A 16,820-nucleotide genomic window follows, 5' to 3' on the forward strand; every position below is an offset into this window, starting at 1 on the left:
GCTGTTTCCTAATGAGGATAGTATTATCTAAATTAAAGCCATGTGCAGGTGTTGATCCCCTGACAATACACCCAGCACCCCTGACAGCTAACTGAATCTCTGTCTCAGAGCTGATACCCTTGATGGCTTTGTCTTGTGCTTTAATTTCATTTCCTGGCATGCTCTTGTCCCAGTTTCAAGTTTCTTGGGAAATGACAAAATTACCAGTCATCTCCAAATAACAACTTCTGAATCCTCAAGTGGCTCTTGGCCCCTGAAGTACAGTTCCTACCTCCAACTGCGAGCCTGACTCTTGAACCAAATAGTTACAAGGGGGAAAACCTGGGGTCCAGTTGTTCTCCATTGAATAGTAGTTTATAATGGAATTTGGGCAAGTTGTACTGTGTGTTTGCCAGTGACTATGGAGGCGGGGCAGTTAATGTCCAAGACTCTTCCACCGAAAATAAACCTGCATGAGGGAAGAGAGAGAAGGAGAGAGAAAGGGAGAGGAGGGAGGGAGGAGGAGGAAGGAAAGAGCCTTTCAACGGGGACAGAAGGGAAAGAGTCTCCGTTTCAATGGAATAAAAACTGCGCAATTTCTTTAAGGACTGCCTGCGCGGATCGCGGTGGACCATTCCCCTCCATGAAATGGTATCAGTTGTGTTTTTGGATGATTGAGGTATCCGTGCCCATTGCAGCCCCCTCGCTGCCTTTCAGGCTACAGAAGCTGGCGATTTTTCACCAGATGGGTCTTCAGAGAGGGAAAAGAGCTGTACAGTCGTTCAGAAAAGGCGATATGACTGTGCAGAGATGCAGGACCAGTGATGAGTCTATCCGTCATGTCTTTGCCCATGGGCGAACACATCCACATTTTCTCAGCCCGGGCTGTGATCTATCTGCGTGTACACTTCTCCCCGTGTCGACGTCTGCACCTAAACGCGTTATGGATATTGAATGGGGGTTTCATGTTTTTTGGGAGAGGGATTTTAGGGGGCTGCGTCATCCGTGCCTGGAAAAGAAGATGGACTGCTTTGCAGATTTGCCACTATTACAGTGTTTTAACAGCCAGAGTCAGCACGGCACCTCCCCAGCAGATTTTTTGGATTGCACATAAAAGGTAAGCATGATGCACACAGTATGACTCCTATCAGGCATACACGCTGACATGTGAGGCTCCAGCCCTTATTACCTAATTGTAACGGGGGGAACCAATGAGCCTCCATTGAAAACAACCTGAACTCCAGTATCACATCCTGTAATAAATCTCACAGGGACACGATCAACATCAGAGCGAAAATACACGAGAATCTGAATCACTGTGGGAGACGGTCGGAAGTCCTGTAAAGTCAAGATTTTGAATATCAGACAGACACACATCTGTGTGAAAACATCAGGATTCATCATTGTGGTGATCTGTGCACTGGGGGATGGTTTGATGGTTACATAATTTGCAAATACACTGTAATCGGCAATACATGTCTAACTTTACATGGATACGGCCGATAAGTTTAGACACTGCAGCGGTTACATTTCACTATGTTGCTGACAGCTGTTTGATCTCTTCTCCCCAAATGGAGATTGAAACTGCCGTTGGTGATGTCATGTTTTTACGGTAAGGAAGAAGGAATAGTTACGGGAAGGTAGCTCTGGAGTTGGTGATGTCGCAATCACCGACTGTTGATCTCGTTACACGTTTCTAAAAAGCACAAAAAGGCGACGGATCGTGTCCGTGGGTGTGATACGCAACGTGTGATGGTGATATTTTGGTGATTATTGCGTGGATAGCACGTAGAACTGAATGAAATGCGGGCTGGCTGGTATCGGAGAAAGGAGTGTCGCATTTTCTTTCACAAATGTCATGTGGTGAAGTTGTGGCGGGTTCTCTACTATTTCCAGGAAGAGCGTTTGAATTTTCTTCCCTTGGATTTATTTTCTGTCTCCACCCCTCTCCTCGCTGTTCTGTAGCACTGCTCACATTTGTCCACTGGGTGGCGCCCCAACACAGCTCATATAGCCTACTGTATGACCTGTTAGTGTCCTAATCTACAGTTTATTTTCACTGCTGACGCCAAGTGGCTGTGTCTGCAGTGGGCCTTGAGTGTAATTAATTTAAGTTTGCTTGTTTCGAAATGTTTTTATATCGTGCATTTAATTCAAATCCGGGCTCCAGACTGCCCTTAAATGTGGCCATCTGTTCCCTAAAATTTTAGACAATGCAAGTAAATTTTTCACCTACTTGCGCATGTGCAATCAGTAATTTTGACGTTGGCTAAACGAACAATGGATGAATACTTTCTCCCTGCTAACCTTAGTCTAGTGAGGCAGATGATTTAGAAGATCACGAGGATCATCATCAAAGTATTTATGTGAAATAAATGTCAATTTGCTTCGAATTACGCTGTGCACACTTAGATTTTCTGCTTGCACTCCTAACATCTTAAATTAGAGGCCATCTAGTAAAAAAATAAATAAATAAAAATAAAGTTAGTCTGGACGCCCCCTGCATATAATTAATAAATGAAAGAGAGAGGAAACCAACATTAACAACAACGACCACACACGTTTAAATATGCTAAATAGGGTTTTGATTAGAATTTCAATTATTTATTTATTTATTTTACAAAAGTTTTTTTTTCTTTTTTTCTTCTTCTGATGAGCTACCTACACAGCCCCTAGCTGACCTTAGCCCGGGGTCAGCATATTAATCCTCTGCAAAAGCGCACGTGACGCTCTTTGGTTCCAGTTGGGCACGCGCACCGCAACAATGGCGCCACACAGCGACGTGTGGGTCACCTTTCATTACGTGAAATCACTGAATCACAGAGGTTTGAGTTCGTTGTGTGTTCGTACCACAGACTGTTTATAAAAGGTTCGTACTAAAACTGTCAGGAGGAAAAGCCCAAGTGATTCAACATCAGAATCACCTTCATTTTCAGTGTCGTTGATAATGTCCCATAATGCAGTGCAACTAGAGAAGTTTCTACCAGGTTTCTACACGGCTGCAACAATTAAGCTAGCTAACTATGAACCGCGGCGGAAAAAAGAGCAAAACAGTAACAAAAATGAACTGAAATGCTGGGGGAAAAAAGTCGGCTTTATAGTTATTATACTGACCGAGAACCTTATGTGCGTCTCCTTAGGACAAAGTGGTAAGCTGTATTTTGTATCTAGTAAATGCAAAGTTTATAGATATAAACAAACACAGGAGTGCGTTGGTCTGAGTTAGCTCTAAATGTGCCAGGCGGTTTAATTCATGTTTGGTGAAGTGTGGTACTGACAGGTGTCGGGCTGCAAAACTGCCTTTAGAATGACCCACAGAATATGTAGCCTGATACACTAGTAAAATAAAGCTAAAAAATACAATACACGCATGGCCTGTCGGTGTAAACCGAACACTACAGACGTTTCCTCAGTCACAGTCTTTCACAGTCACAATGAAGCCAATTTATGTAGTTATGAACATGTGACAGTGGAGTGATGGAGTGACAGACACTGCCTCAGCTCCTACTGTTTCTCCTGCCTCCTTTCCTCACCTACACATTACATTACACACATAGCACTTGAAGAGATGATTTTTCCTTGATTAACATTGTCTACAACTTCATGAAATGAGTTACATATTGATGCTGAGCTCATATATATCCAGTGTGTTTGCTGAAGTGCCAGATTGTGTGTTTTTCCTCTAGATGGCGACACATTCTTAGGCCATCTGTGATCCTCTACTTCCTTTGTGAGCAGCTGCTTCTTTCTCACAGTGCAGAGGGCAGACTGTGGTTTCTCAATATAGTTAAATAGTCTGAATTTAACCAGTAGACCAAACTGCCACATTTAGTGCTGTTGTGGTGTAAGTTTTATTACAGCCATTTAAATGTGTGTTAAAGATAAACCCTTGCCGTAATTTTCATTTTGTCGATCGTTATCAGATGCAAATTCTCCACTTGATTAGCACTTCAATTTTTTATTATCCCTGATCAAAAAGGTTGATGTATGTTTTTCTCTTTCACAGAGGAGGGAGGATGGTGAAACACTGCTGTGCTGTGTGTGAAGAACCACCACTGCCTGACTGAAGCCATAGGTGACATGTCTGACCGGCCAGGTATGGACAAGACATAAGCCAGTAAAGATGGACAGCACAGCCTGGGAATGGAAACTGTTGTTTCCATCACTCAGTGATGGTAAGATGGACATGACAACTTACATCTTTATGCATACTTGTTTTATTAAAGTGCTGGAATAGTCTTGATGCAGTGGACTTGGACTTCTTGTTTTTATTCTAATTGTTTGGTCTGTGGGCTTTAAATGCATTAAATATAACCGTGTATTTACCTGCTAACATTTTCCTTTAACACAAGAATAAACATGTGGAATAAATTTGCACTGTATTCAATGTCACAGTCAACATCATAATCCACTAACATTTGAAAGCATGGTGAAAATATTCCAGCTGCAATGTTGTGCTATTAATGCATCGCAATTTCAGGTGCTTGCTTGGTTTTCCCACCACTGACCTGCAGCAGGTGACTGATAACTAATGACAGCTGGCTAATTGGATTGATCATTATCAGACTCATTGTTTACACATTGACGTGTCTTTCCTGCAGGGGAGCCATCTGCATCTGTCTGCAAGCCGCCACCTGCTCAGGTAAGACGTTTAACCTTCTTCTCCAGACTTTGACCTGCCTGCCTGTGGCCTGCAGTGACATGGGAGGGGATGTGCCTGACTCGGTCTCTTTCAGGATGTTTGTCATTCCGCTTCTGTCTGTCTGGTAGTTTACTGTGGCAGCAACAGTTTAGAGCAGGCATGTCCAAACTGTTCCACAAAGGACCGGTGGCTTAGGGCTGCAACTAACCATTATTGTCATTATCAATTAATCGATTAGTTGTTTGATCAATAAACTGTTAAAAAATGTAGAAAAATGTAAATCAAGATGACGTCCTCAGATGTCTTGTTTTGTCCACAAACCAAAGATATATTCCGTTTATTATCATAAAGGAACAAAGAAAGCAGAAATGTTCACACTTAAGAAGATGAAAGGATTTGGACTTTTTTTTTTTCTTAAAAAACTACTCAAACCGATTATTCGATTATCAAAATAGTTGACGATTAATTAAATAATCGATTATTGTTGGATTAATCGATTAATTGTTGCAGCTCTAGTGTGGCTGCAGGTTTTCTTTCCAACCAAGCAGCAGCAGCACCAGACTTGACTCATCTAATCAACTGATCTCAGTCTTCAGACAGCTGATTGGTCAAACTGTGTTCTTGGTGAGTTGGAGCAAAAACCTGCAGCCACACGGCCCTTTGAGGAACAGTTTGGACATGCCTGGGACTGAGGCATTTCACTTAGAGAGCAGAAGTAGTAGAGCCATACTGTATGAAACCCCGCTGGTCTGGGATTAGATTAATTTAGAAATCTTTGAATTTGTTTCCATCTCAGCAGTCCTAACTGCTCCAGCAAAGAAAACATACATGCAGATTTTGTCTCCTTTCGTTATAAAAGGAGGCAAATCCAGTAATATTGCAGTGTATGATTTTTACACTTTCTGTGTAAGATCTTAACGCCTAAAATGTGTCTTGTAGTTTTGAAGTCTGTGTTGGGTTGAACCACACTCGATGTGACACTCTTTTTTTAATCAGAATGAAGCATACGTCACATTTACTGACCATAATATTTAAAATGGTCTGCCCCGTGAAGTGTTTTCTTCTGTTTATGTTGGCCTGATATTTGCTTGCCTGAACATTATGAGCTATAAATCCATGGCCTGTTTTATAGCTTTTATGCTAAAAATGTAGCTCACGTTTTCGTAGATGTGGGTCTTGACGTTTTCACCACAGCTACTAATTAATTGGGACTGGGTGCACAGCCAACACATACACACTCGCACACACTTCAGCCGAGCTTTACACACTCAACACTCTAAATTAAGTGTACACACAGCTGACCTAACACCAGCTCTGTTTCATTTTTACACACAGTCCTCAAACACGCTCTGACACACATCTCAAACACTGTTTTTGATCTCCTTTGGGACAAAGACACATACACACACACACACGCTGGCTCTGTCTCCCAGGACCCTGCCGACTCTCACACACCTGGGGTTTTCCATCACTTCGCCCACTCAGCTTTATTACACACATTAACAGCTGCCCATGATTTAGATTCATCACACACATAAATGCACATGCATAAATTTGCACAAACCTTGAGACCAAGTTGACACACTCTATTACAGATACACACATACACACAAAGCACAGCTGGGCTGCAAAAGCTTTTTTATACAACATAGTGTTAATATGCAGAGAGAAGAGAAGAAGGGTTAGAGAGAAAAAAGAAGCAAGAGCAATGCAGTAAGAAAACGGTCAATTATTATTTTAATTACACCAGTACTGATTAAGGAAATTCAGTGTATGAAAGATTTCTCTAACAATTAATCAATCGTAACTCTAGTTGAACTGCACAGGTCTCTCTACTCTCGTCTTAGCAGTTAAGTCAGTGGTTTTGTTATGTGAATGTAACCTCACAGTGTCTGCAGTGAGGTTGTTATTTTCAGTTCTGGATGTCATAGTGTAACTCTTATGTCATTAAATAGCTTGTAGCTCTTTTGTATACAGATACAGAACCACATATCTCTCTGACCTTCCTTTAAGCCTGTTCTCATTTGAACCAAAAGCATTATTATTTGTATGTTCTTTTTATCCTCTGCCATTCACTCTCAGTGTATGTGTATATTATATATTCTAGCTATAATGCTGGTACCTTAAGTGTTGCAGGTTTGAGTGTGACTCACAGCACTTATGGCGCTCCCCCAGTGTTGTTACAATTGCAAAAAGTCCATTTTAATACTAATAGTAAATCTGAAGCTATGGTGCTGTCACCATACTTGACTTGCAGAGCTTGGCAGCACCTTTACACCAGGCTTTTGATGTTGGCTGGTTGTAATTGAAATAATTCCACATGTGGCACCTGGAACCAGTTTGATTTGGACAAGGATCCAGTTTAAGACATGGTAGATGAGTTGCATATGTTCAGCTGCAGAGCTGTGCTCTGCGAGCAGTAGGAGTCCACAGTAAAGCCACAGTCCTGCACACAGTGATGGAGGGAGCAAGCCACAAATTGAATCTTAAGAGTAGTGATGACAGGAGGTTCAGATGAGTCCAAGAGCTGTTGTTTCAAAAATGTTGAAAGGTGCTTTGACATTATTATTGTTTGACTGGAATGAGTAATGGATATTTGTTGTCAATTATTGTCCAGTTTGCATCTTGTTGTATTTCTCAGGTAATGCCAGTGTGTAGTGTGTAGGAAAGAAATCAAGATTTAGCATGTTCCCATCCCCTTTGTCTGTATGCCTCTTCTCCTCCTCCTCCTCCTCCTCCTCCTCCTCCTCCTCCTCCTCTTCCTCTAAAGACTCCAGTCCATGTGCCATCCACATGTGCCACACACCCATGGTGGGAGCACACAAAATGATGTATGCCTTGCCTTCAGAGCATTCAGTGGTGTTTGAACATTACCAAAAAAATCTTGTTTTCCCATGTTAACCCCAATCTGTCAAAGCAGTAATGAAGAAGTTTGGATATTTCAGTTCTAATAATAACCCTCCTCTCTAGTCTTTGTTCTCCCAGCCTCCCTCTATCTGCTGCTGATGTCGAATAAAGCCACATGTGAAGCGTGAAACCATCCCAGACACTGAGAGTGAATGGCCGAGGATAAAAAGAACAAACAAATAATAATGCTTTTGGTTCAAATGAGAACAGGCTTGAAGGAAGGACACAGAGAGAGAGAGGGACAGGAAAAGAGGTGGTGAGAGCTGAGTCAGGATACCCGGGGGGAGGGGGGGGCAGGAAGCAGTGGGTGAGGAGAAGGACAGGAAACAGAGGGAGGAGGAGTGACTCCTCTTCAACCTCCTCCACCTCCTCCTCCTCCTCTGTCGTCATCAGCGGTATCACACAGGGAGGAGTGGCGTAGGGAGGAGAGGTGGAGCTGACATCATCCTCCTCCTGGAGGTCTGAGGGCGTTTTACCAAATTCTCCATATTAAAGCCTTTAACAGCCATGTTTATGTCATCAAAGGGCTTTTCATTTATTTAAAACAACAGCTGCCAGAGAAAAAACATCTCATTTGAGAAATGCTGAGTGTATGTATATAAAACTGGCTCTGAATAAGCATTAAGACAGAGAAAGGGAGGGATGGAGGAACGGATAGAGTTGAAGATAAGGGACTGGAGAGATGTGCAGAGAGGTGTGAAGAAAGAGAGCTCCTCTGCCTATCTGGTTATATAACCTCCCTGTGAAACAGGGCATCGGGTTTGTGTGTGTGCGTGCTTGTTCTCATGTGAGCTCTCTTTGTAGGCAGTGTGTGTGTGTGTGTGTGTGTGTGTGTGTGTGTGTGTGTGTGTGTTGAGGGGGGGGTTGTCAGCCTTTGCAAGGAGGAAGATGCCCCACATGCCTCCTGTTCTCTGCTGTGCTTGTTGTTTGGCCTTCGTTACCCAACTGTCACAGGCGTCTGTTGGTATGCTGTGTATTTGTGTGTGTGCTCACAAAGTGTGTGTGCATCTGCTGCCTCATCCACCAGTGTGTGTGTGTGTATGTGCTATAACTGTATTAATTGGTGCAGCTATGTGCATCTAATACTGTGGAGTGTTTCAGTGCTGATGCACCTGTGTTGGGGCCTCTCAGTGGTTTTCTGGCAGTTGAAGGTTAGATCAGATGGGTAGATTAGTGTGCGGTGCTGATAAATTATGGAGGGTAGACAGTGATGTTGTGTTTTAACTGTCACTGCCCAACAACAAAATAAAAATGGGGAGAGCTGTAATACATGTTAAAGGGATAGTTCAAATTGGCCTATTGCCACAATAAGTCTTAGGGCTAGGTTTATTACCGTTATTACCGTCCTGTACATTCACCACGCTATGAAATAATAATGTAACGTTACGAGACGGAACTGTTTCCGAGGCAAATGCGTAGCTGAGCTACATTCTAGACACGGCTGCTGGGTGGAGTGATTTCAAAAACGCGAGTAGTTCCGATTATTTGCTTCATGTGTCGTAATGTTACATAATTATACGTTATTACTTCATAGCGTGGTGAATGTGCAGGTCACAACTTGTCCATGAGAGTGTTTTGGAGTGGTTGGATTGTGTATTTGATGAGTTTGATGAGGGAAAGGTGAAAGTACCAATGCGCTTCCGTTCTGTTAGCTGAGCAGCTCACGTCTCTGCCCCGCCAATCTAAAAACAGCTTTCACCGACAATTTAAGGTAATGAACCTACTTCTAAGACTAGGGATTATGGCAACAGGCGAATTTGCCAAAATGTTACTACTATCCCTTTAAAGGAAACAAAAGTAATACTGATGCATAATATATGATTATCATGCAGCAGTCAGTCAGCTTTGAGACAGAGATACAAATGTTTTTTCCTCATCTATCTATTGATTGTGATCTGTCTCTGCACTGGAGAGGTGTTGTAAGGTGTAGGTCAGAATGTTTGTTGTTTTTGTTCTGTTGTATCTGTTGAAGTCAGCCTGCTTTCATACTCAGTTGAGGCGGTTTGTTGCAGGATAAACTGTGTGTGTAGTTGCTGTTGCTGTGTTGAACAGTTGGAGCCGGGGCAGAGAGGACACAACATGGGAACATGTTCTGCCTAAAAACAGACATGAGGCTAAAATGCTGACAGAGGCTTTGGTAGACAGTGGATGTGCATTTCTGTTAAAGAAAAAAATGTAAATCTCATCAAATCCTAACTTCTCCCAAACCAAATCCCTTTCCTGAACAAATCCACTGCCAACCCCCCACCCCACTCCCCAACCCCACTGAGAGTGGAAACAAAAAAATCACCTCAGTTGTGCGCTGTTTGTAGAGCTCTCTCCCCCTCAGACACTCCCTTCCCACCATCTCTCCCCTGCTCCTGTTCTGGCTTTCTGCCTCTCAGGTTTCTCCCTACCCCCAGCCCCCTACACCCCCGTGGCCCCCCTTTGACCCCCTGTTACCCCCCCATCACCCCCCATCCACCCCCTTCACCCTCTCTCTCCCCAGGGCAAGCCCACGGCTCCCAGCCCTGTGTGCCTCCCTCCCCCTCCCCCTCCTCCTCCCCCCTCCACCTCTGCCTCCCCCTGCCTTTGTGTGTGAGGGGCCAGTGAAGGGAAAGAGGAGAGGGAGGCTGCACAGGAGAAGAGTGAGAGACAAGAGCTGGAGGAGAGGGATCCTATAGATCAGATGTGGAACTAGAGCTTGAGGCCTTTTTTTGCTTGAGTGGATTTGCACATGGAGTGAAGACTGTCCACTGACCTGCTCAGGTGTTGGCACTGTCCTCTTGTCCCTGTTTTGTACACAGCTCTACAGTAATATCATATGAGCACTGAGCAGCAACGCAGTTTAGTCTGACAGATTAAAGGATAGACTCACTGCCTGAGCCAAGACCCCCACCCCCACCCCTCCACCCGGGCTGTGCCAGGTCCAGTGTTTAGGTCAGATAAAAGTTACATGGGTACTGGGGAGTGAGCTATTGTGTCATAATCAAAACTGTTAAATATACCAACAGTGTGACTTTAAACATTGTATAGTACGATTACAACAAGGTTCTGATTGAATCTCTAAGACCAATACAGCTTTTTATCGCTCTAGTTATTCCACGTATTCTGGTATACTGCTGTACTCTCTCTGGTTGTTTGAGTTATAGGGATCTACCGATACGGTTTTTTCAGGGTAGATGCCGATACTGATTATTAGTAATCAGGGAAACTGATATTTAGAACCGATATTCATCTGTGGTAAATATCAAAAATTAGGTGTCAAAATTTAGAATAACACACCTGGGATTAGACTGGATACAGTTTACTGTTTGTCTGTTTTTTGTACACTCTGAAAATCTGTGATAGATTTTTGTCGAATAACACAAACTCCTTCAGCCAGAGAGGCGGCTGCATCAGATCCAAAGGAGCGTGTTTCAAAATAAATCAATTTTATCAGTTATCGGTCAAAATAAACGGTTACCGATCATCCAAAAAAATGCAGAAATTGGCTATGCCGATATTGAGTTGACTTGTGATGTTCGTTATTGGTCCTACAGTAATGTACTATTCTATTCTGAATCAAGCTACGAGAGCTGTTCCAGTGAAGTGTTGTGTTAGCATAGCCACCACCCCATCGTTTTCAGTTCTTTGTTCGCCAAACTTTAACCGTCCAGTGTGAGAATATGAATCCCATTAACCCTTAATGTGACTGTATGAAGGACTAGTGATGTTCATGATTATCTGACCACAGTATGTTCATGTGCTGCTTCAGCATTTGAACCATTTCAAAGAACAAACAGACCAGAGAGGAAACAAAGAACCAGTCTGGAGGATAGAAGATGGTTCTTCATTTTCATCTGAATAGATTTATCTCATGTTTGACTTTAAACCTAGGCTTTTACCTGCACACAAATGTTCTTGTTGTCTTCTGTGTTGATCAGTTAAAGCTATACGACTTGTAGTTAAAGGGAAGGAGATCCTCTCTATCAGTGTGTACTTACGCTATATATTCCAGCAGGATTCAACAGGGGGCAATGTAGAGCAATACAAGTACAGTACATGGATACAGTAAACTGTACCAGTGTGCTGTACATATGCTGAGTGCTAGAGGTCAGACTCAAAGTAGCTTAGGTTAGCCAATACAAAAACGGCTCTAAGAGCTGTTTGCAAAACCATCATCACACATACAAAACATATTCAGAACTGAGTAACACAGGTTCACACTGTGACACAGGTCACTGAGTTCACACAGTGCAAATATACTATTGTGTGGCTAAGATGGCTTTAAGGTTGGTGTATTCATAGTTACACAAACAAGGAGGCCAGACACTGCAGACGTCATTTACCTACTGACCTACCTAAATGTCTCAGCACACAAACAAGTTCAACACACACACACACACACACACACACACACACACACACACACACACACACACACACACACACACACACACACACACACACACACACACACACACACATCTACATAAAGACAGGTAAGAACACACAGGGCTGCAACTCATTAGGCTTGTGAGTGTGTAAGACTGTGTGAATGTACACTTGAATTTGTTAATAAGCTTGTCTCAGTGTGTGTACATGCATTATGCATTTATTGTCCAAAGACCCACAGCACCAAACATGAATTTTTAAAACCCAGGATACAGAAAGGTAGATCACACTGGGTGCATTTGCGTGTGTGCGTGCATGCATATGTGAGTGTGTGTGAATCTATGTGTATGTATGTGTGAAATCCACTTGCTGCGAGTGCATGCTCAATAGGAGAGTATATTCCTGGAAAGCCAGCTGCCACTCCTGTTATCACAGCTAACTCGATTAGAGGAGCCTCTGCTGCCAAGCCCTCTGCTCCGAGAGCTCAAACATGTACACACACGCACACACACACACACTGGAGGACCAGTACTATAGATTTTAATTGAATCAGCCAAAATAAAATACAGGAAAAATCCCAACAAATCCAATGTCGTAAGTGCTGCAGTTATAGCTGGTGCCAGTAAAGCTCTATCAGAAGCATGTATGTTATGTTGATAATGTAAAAGCTGTCTAGGACCTAAAATCAGAACAGCTTAACTTTGTGTTATTCATGTGAATGGAATAAAAAGAACTCAGCTTGACCTGAGCCATAGAAGTGTACAGGTTAACTGTTAACATGACATCTCAGAAACAGACCATAAACATGACTTCAGTGACTTCAGTCCTCAGGAATGTGTGGTGTGTAGGCATTTGATTTAATTGTATCCAATGTGGTCTCCAAGATAGCATCCTATAATATGTAGGTCTGCACACAGCTAATAGAAAACAGCACTTTGCTAATGTTGTACCAATTAACCCCAGAAAAGCAGAGACTCAGTTGAGCAGGGAGACTTTCATGTGAGGTGCTGACCTTTCCCAGTGATCATGCTAATCATTGATCACTTAAATAAACACCGGCGACCATAAGAGGCCATTATTACCCCACCCCACCCTCAAAAGCCTTCCTATGGACAGCAGTTATAATTAGGGCCCGGGGTAATTGGCTGACTAATTGCTGTTGGTGGGATACATACATCGGCCGTCGTCAAACCCAAGGGGAAGCTCTGCTATTACTTTTAATTACCTGCTGTTAAGTTTGACAACTGACCCTGTGTGCTGTTTTTGGAGCTGCTGGTTGTGTTCTGTCCTGTGGGAGGAGTCACAGTGGATATCTCCAGTGTGGTCACTGCCACAATGGCCCAGATGGATCGCTGCTGTAGTTACACACGCACACACAACAAACACACACACACACTGTGGGTGAACAGACACGCTTCTCTTGTCGTCCTCTTTGCACTGGCTTTTCAGGCAGCAGACCCATTCATCATGTCTGTCTGTAAAGGAGCTGCTATTCATTGTCTCAGCTCCTGCTTATTCTCCAGGAGCCAGCCTGCCTCTTACTCTGTCTCTCTCCCTCTCTCACTTCTTCTCTCTTTGTCTTTCTGCCCTCCTCCATCTCTCTCCTCCTGTCTTTATATCTCTCACACCCTTTATACATCTCGCCTCACCGAGAACAAAGAGGACATAGCTAGTTACCTTGTTGGTGTCTGCTCACCGGCCCGTGTGTGTTTGAAATGTATGAATTGTGATGTTCAGGGCTTGTCTTACACAGCCCGTTCCTCTGTGATACAGGAATCACTTCAACCTTTGTACGTGTCTTATAATCTAAGAAGCTGGACCAGACACATGCTATACAGCTGTAGCCCTTCAGTCATTATCAGCTCATGTATTAACAGCTCACACATTATAGTCAGGATACTTGCACAAAGACCCTCAACTATTAATGCAGTCCTCTTATTGAACTGTATTCATGTTAGAAAGTGTTCTCACCAGCTGACCTGATTGTGTCAGATGAAAATATGTTTTAACATCCAACCTCATAATGTATGTCATCTATTGAACTACCCTCTGTAGGCTACTCACCTTTTCCTCCTCTGGCCATTGTATCTGATCAGTCTTACTACTCTTCATACTGTATGTCTCCTTATAGACAAAATGTTTAGATCAACTAACCTTCACAGAATATTTGATTATTTTTAAAAAAATCATGATACTCTCATCAGTATCAGTAATATTTATTAAGCTGCAACAATGCAAAGACAAAGTAGAAGAAGGTGCAGATTGTTCCATAAAGTTTAGTCTTTTTCAGTGACGCACAATTAGAAAAGGAAGCTGCTCTGTACTGTATACCTGCTCATTCAATCATCTCTCTCTGCCACAGCAGATGAAAGAACATCAACACACTAGTGTTAAGGCAGTAGTCTCTAATTCAGTCATGACACTGATCTCACTGTCCCTCCATATCATAAAGTTAATGAAAGACTGTAAACAAAATTACTGTGGGGAGTGTAATTAAAACGCAGCTGCCAAAGCAACTTATAAAACGGAGCCTTTCCAGAGTGAATGTATGAGTGAGAGAGGAGCTTCAGATTAACACTTTGCCTGCCGACCGCGAAAGTGAGTGTGCAGGACGGTGAGGTTGGTGTACTTGAACCTGAGGACGCAGACTAGCAGATGGAGACACAGAGTGTGACGGTGTGTCTGCTCCTCAGGATGAATGTCAGAGGACACTCAGCAGGGTTTCATGTAATGGCTGTTGAATGGACATCAATTCTAGCTCTTCACTTTCCTTTGTTTGCTTCCTCTTGCTCAGTGTATCCAGGCAAGGCTCCACTTAGAAAGCTAGTGTGGAGTGTGGCTCATGTGTACTGGGGTACATACTGTACATACTGTACATACAGGTGTGAGAAGTAGACAGCAGCAGAGAGCAGATACTCTTCTTCTTTGTTTTTATTGGCACATGTCAAACCAGCGAGGTGCACACACACACACACACACACTGCCCCCTACTGTAACTTAGATACACAAGGCTGCTAAGGCACAGCACAAAGCAGCTGCTCCTCAACACATTCTGTTACACACACACACACACACATATGGGTGTGGAGCAGCAGTTTGCTGGATTTGTCAACTTCTTATTTCATGTTTTTATTCCTGCTCTCTCTGTGTGTGTGTGTGTGTGTGTGTGTGTGTGTGTGTGTGTGTGTGTGTGTGTGTGTGTGTGTGTGTGTGTGTGTGTGTGTGTGTGTGTGTGTGTGTGTGTGTGTGTGTGTGTGTGTGTGTGTGTGTGTGTGTGTGTGTGTGTGTGTGTGTGTGTGTGTGTGTATGCACTACACAGGCCACATCCAGGGCCAAGACCAGGGTTGTGTTGCCATGGTGAAAATGAAATCCAAAATGCAGAGTTGCAAGGAAACCCCTGATTGGCTTAGGCGCCATGCATGGGATTGTGATGCATGCTGTCAGGCGGCCAATGGGAGCAGGCTGAGCCAGGGCTGTTGCTAAGGGGAGTAGCTTGGAACAGAGTCAGCTGGGTTTTCTCTCTCTCTCTCTCTCTCTCCCAGTCAGTTTCTGGCTGGCTTGTCTGTTCTCTCCTGCTGCTCGCTCTGCCTTTGCCCTCACTGACTCCTTCTCTCCCTCCTTCCTGTCTCCCCGTTGCTCTCCCCCCACATTTTTTTTTTGCACTTATACACGTGCGAAAGGGGAAAGAGCACATGTTGAAAAATTCACTGAATATTTCATGCAGCTTGTTGTGCGGGGCCGGGGCTGGATCCAAAGAAACCCTGCACATAAAGTGCTGTGTGTGTGTGTGTTTGCTTTTATGCAAGGAAGTTTGAATGTTTGTTTATTTTATCATGTGTATTTCCTGGGACTGTGCATCCGTCTGGGCTTGTCAGTTTGTGATTGTCCTTGTCATTGTGTGTGTGTGTGTGTGTGTGTGTGTGTGTGTGTGTGTGTGTGTGTGTGTGTGTGTGTGTCTGTTCCTGATTATTTTTTTGCACTTAGTTTTATGCTTGTACTCTGCTGGTGTGTGTGGCTGCATCTTTAAGGTGTGAGAGGGGGCAGTGTATTTTTGTGCGTATGTGGGCTCATGGCAGAGAGCTCTCTGGGGACTTGGGGCTCTCCAGCTGAAGTGGGGTGTATTTGAACATGTGCCAGGTAGTGTCTGTACGCGCCTGGAGTCACGTAGGGCTGAACCCCTCCACCCACTCTGCACCCTGAACCCCTCTCTGTAGCTTCAACCTGCTCAACAATAGCTCACCAGTCAGCTTCAGTTCTCTTCAGGTTATACTGGGAACAGACGCTTGTAACAAAGAACAAGAAATTCATTGATTAAACAAACTACTTTACTTTCTTTCTTCTATTTGAAGTAAAAACATTTAGCCTCAGCAAACGGCAGTCTGACATGACACTGACAACTGACATGTCAACTGGCTGATGATGTTTCCCATAATGCATGTGTATATGTGCTTCAGTGGTTGCCATGCCAACTCTTGTACAGCCAAGGGGTAAGGTGACGGTCTTTGTTGGTTTCTCAGGTTTGTGTTGTAGCTCCTGAAGCAGCTCCACTGACACATTGAGCCGGGGTTTGTCCTTCTCTGTAACATGTCTTTGTTTGCCTCCACTGCCATTATCTGTGCTAATGACACATTAGAGTAGGCTGGGGTATTGTATGTGCATCCACACATGAGAAAGTGGGTTAGCATCAGTCGCATAGAGTGGTTGTTAATCATTTATATGTGACAGGGTTGCTGGATGAGTTGTCAACTGTCAGACTTCATTTGTGCAGCGTTTGATTTGCTGCAGTCGGTCTCCAGGCAGAGGACAACTGCCCGAGTGTTAGTAAAACCAGGATCAAGCTAAATGAATGAAGAGATCCCAGCTACTGTACTGAGTCACGTCAAACTTTGCCAACAAGCCACAGTGACACAAAGAATGACTATTCTGTTCCTTTTTG

At 43.5% G+C, this 16,820-nt stretch overlaps 1 protein-coding gene across 1 annotated transcript in view; it reads left to right on the forward strand.

Annotated features, from left to right (window-relative positions):
• The first annotated feature begins 303 nt into the window (after window positions 1-303).
• kdm6ba (lysine (K)-specific demethylase 6B, a) overlaps window positions 304-16,820 on the forward strand; it is a 92,229-nt gene continuing 75,712 nt past the window's right edge. Inside the window, exons 1-3 of the mRNA XM_085759799.1 lie at window positions 304-1,096; window positions 3,986-4,154; window positions 4,581-4,621. The gene's annotated coding sequence lies outside the window, so the exon portion shown is untranslated. The remainder of the gene's footprint in view (window positions 1,097-3,985; window positions 4,155-4,580; window positions 4,622-16,820) is intronic.

This window comes from Trachurus japonicus, chromosome 18 (assembly GCF_045865225.1).
Source record: "Trachurus japonicus isolate A0001 chromosome 18, Traja_1.0".
Lineage (NCBI taxonomy): Eukaryota > Metazoa > Chordata > Actinopteri > Carangiformes > Carangidae > Trachurus > Trachurus japonicus.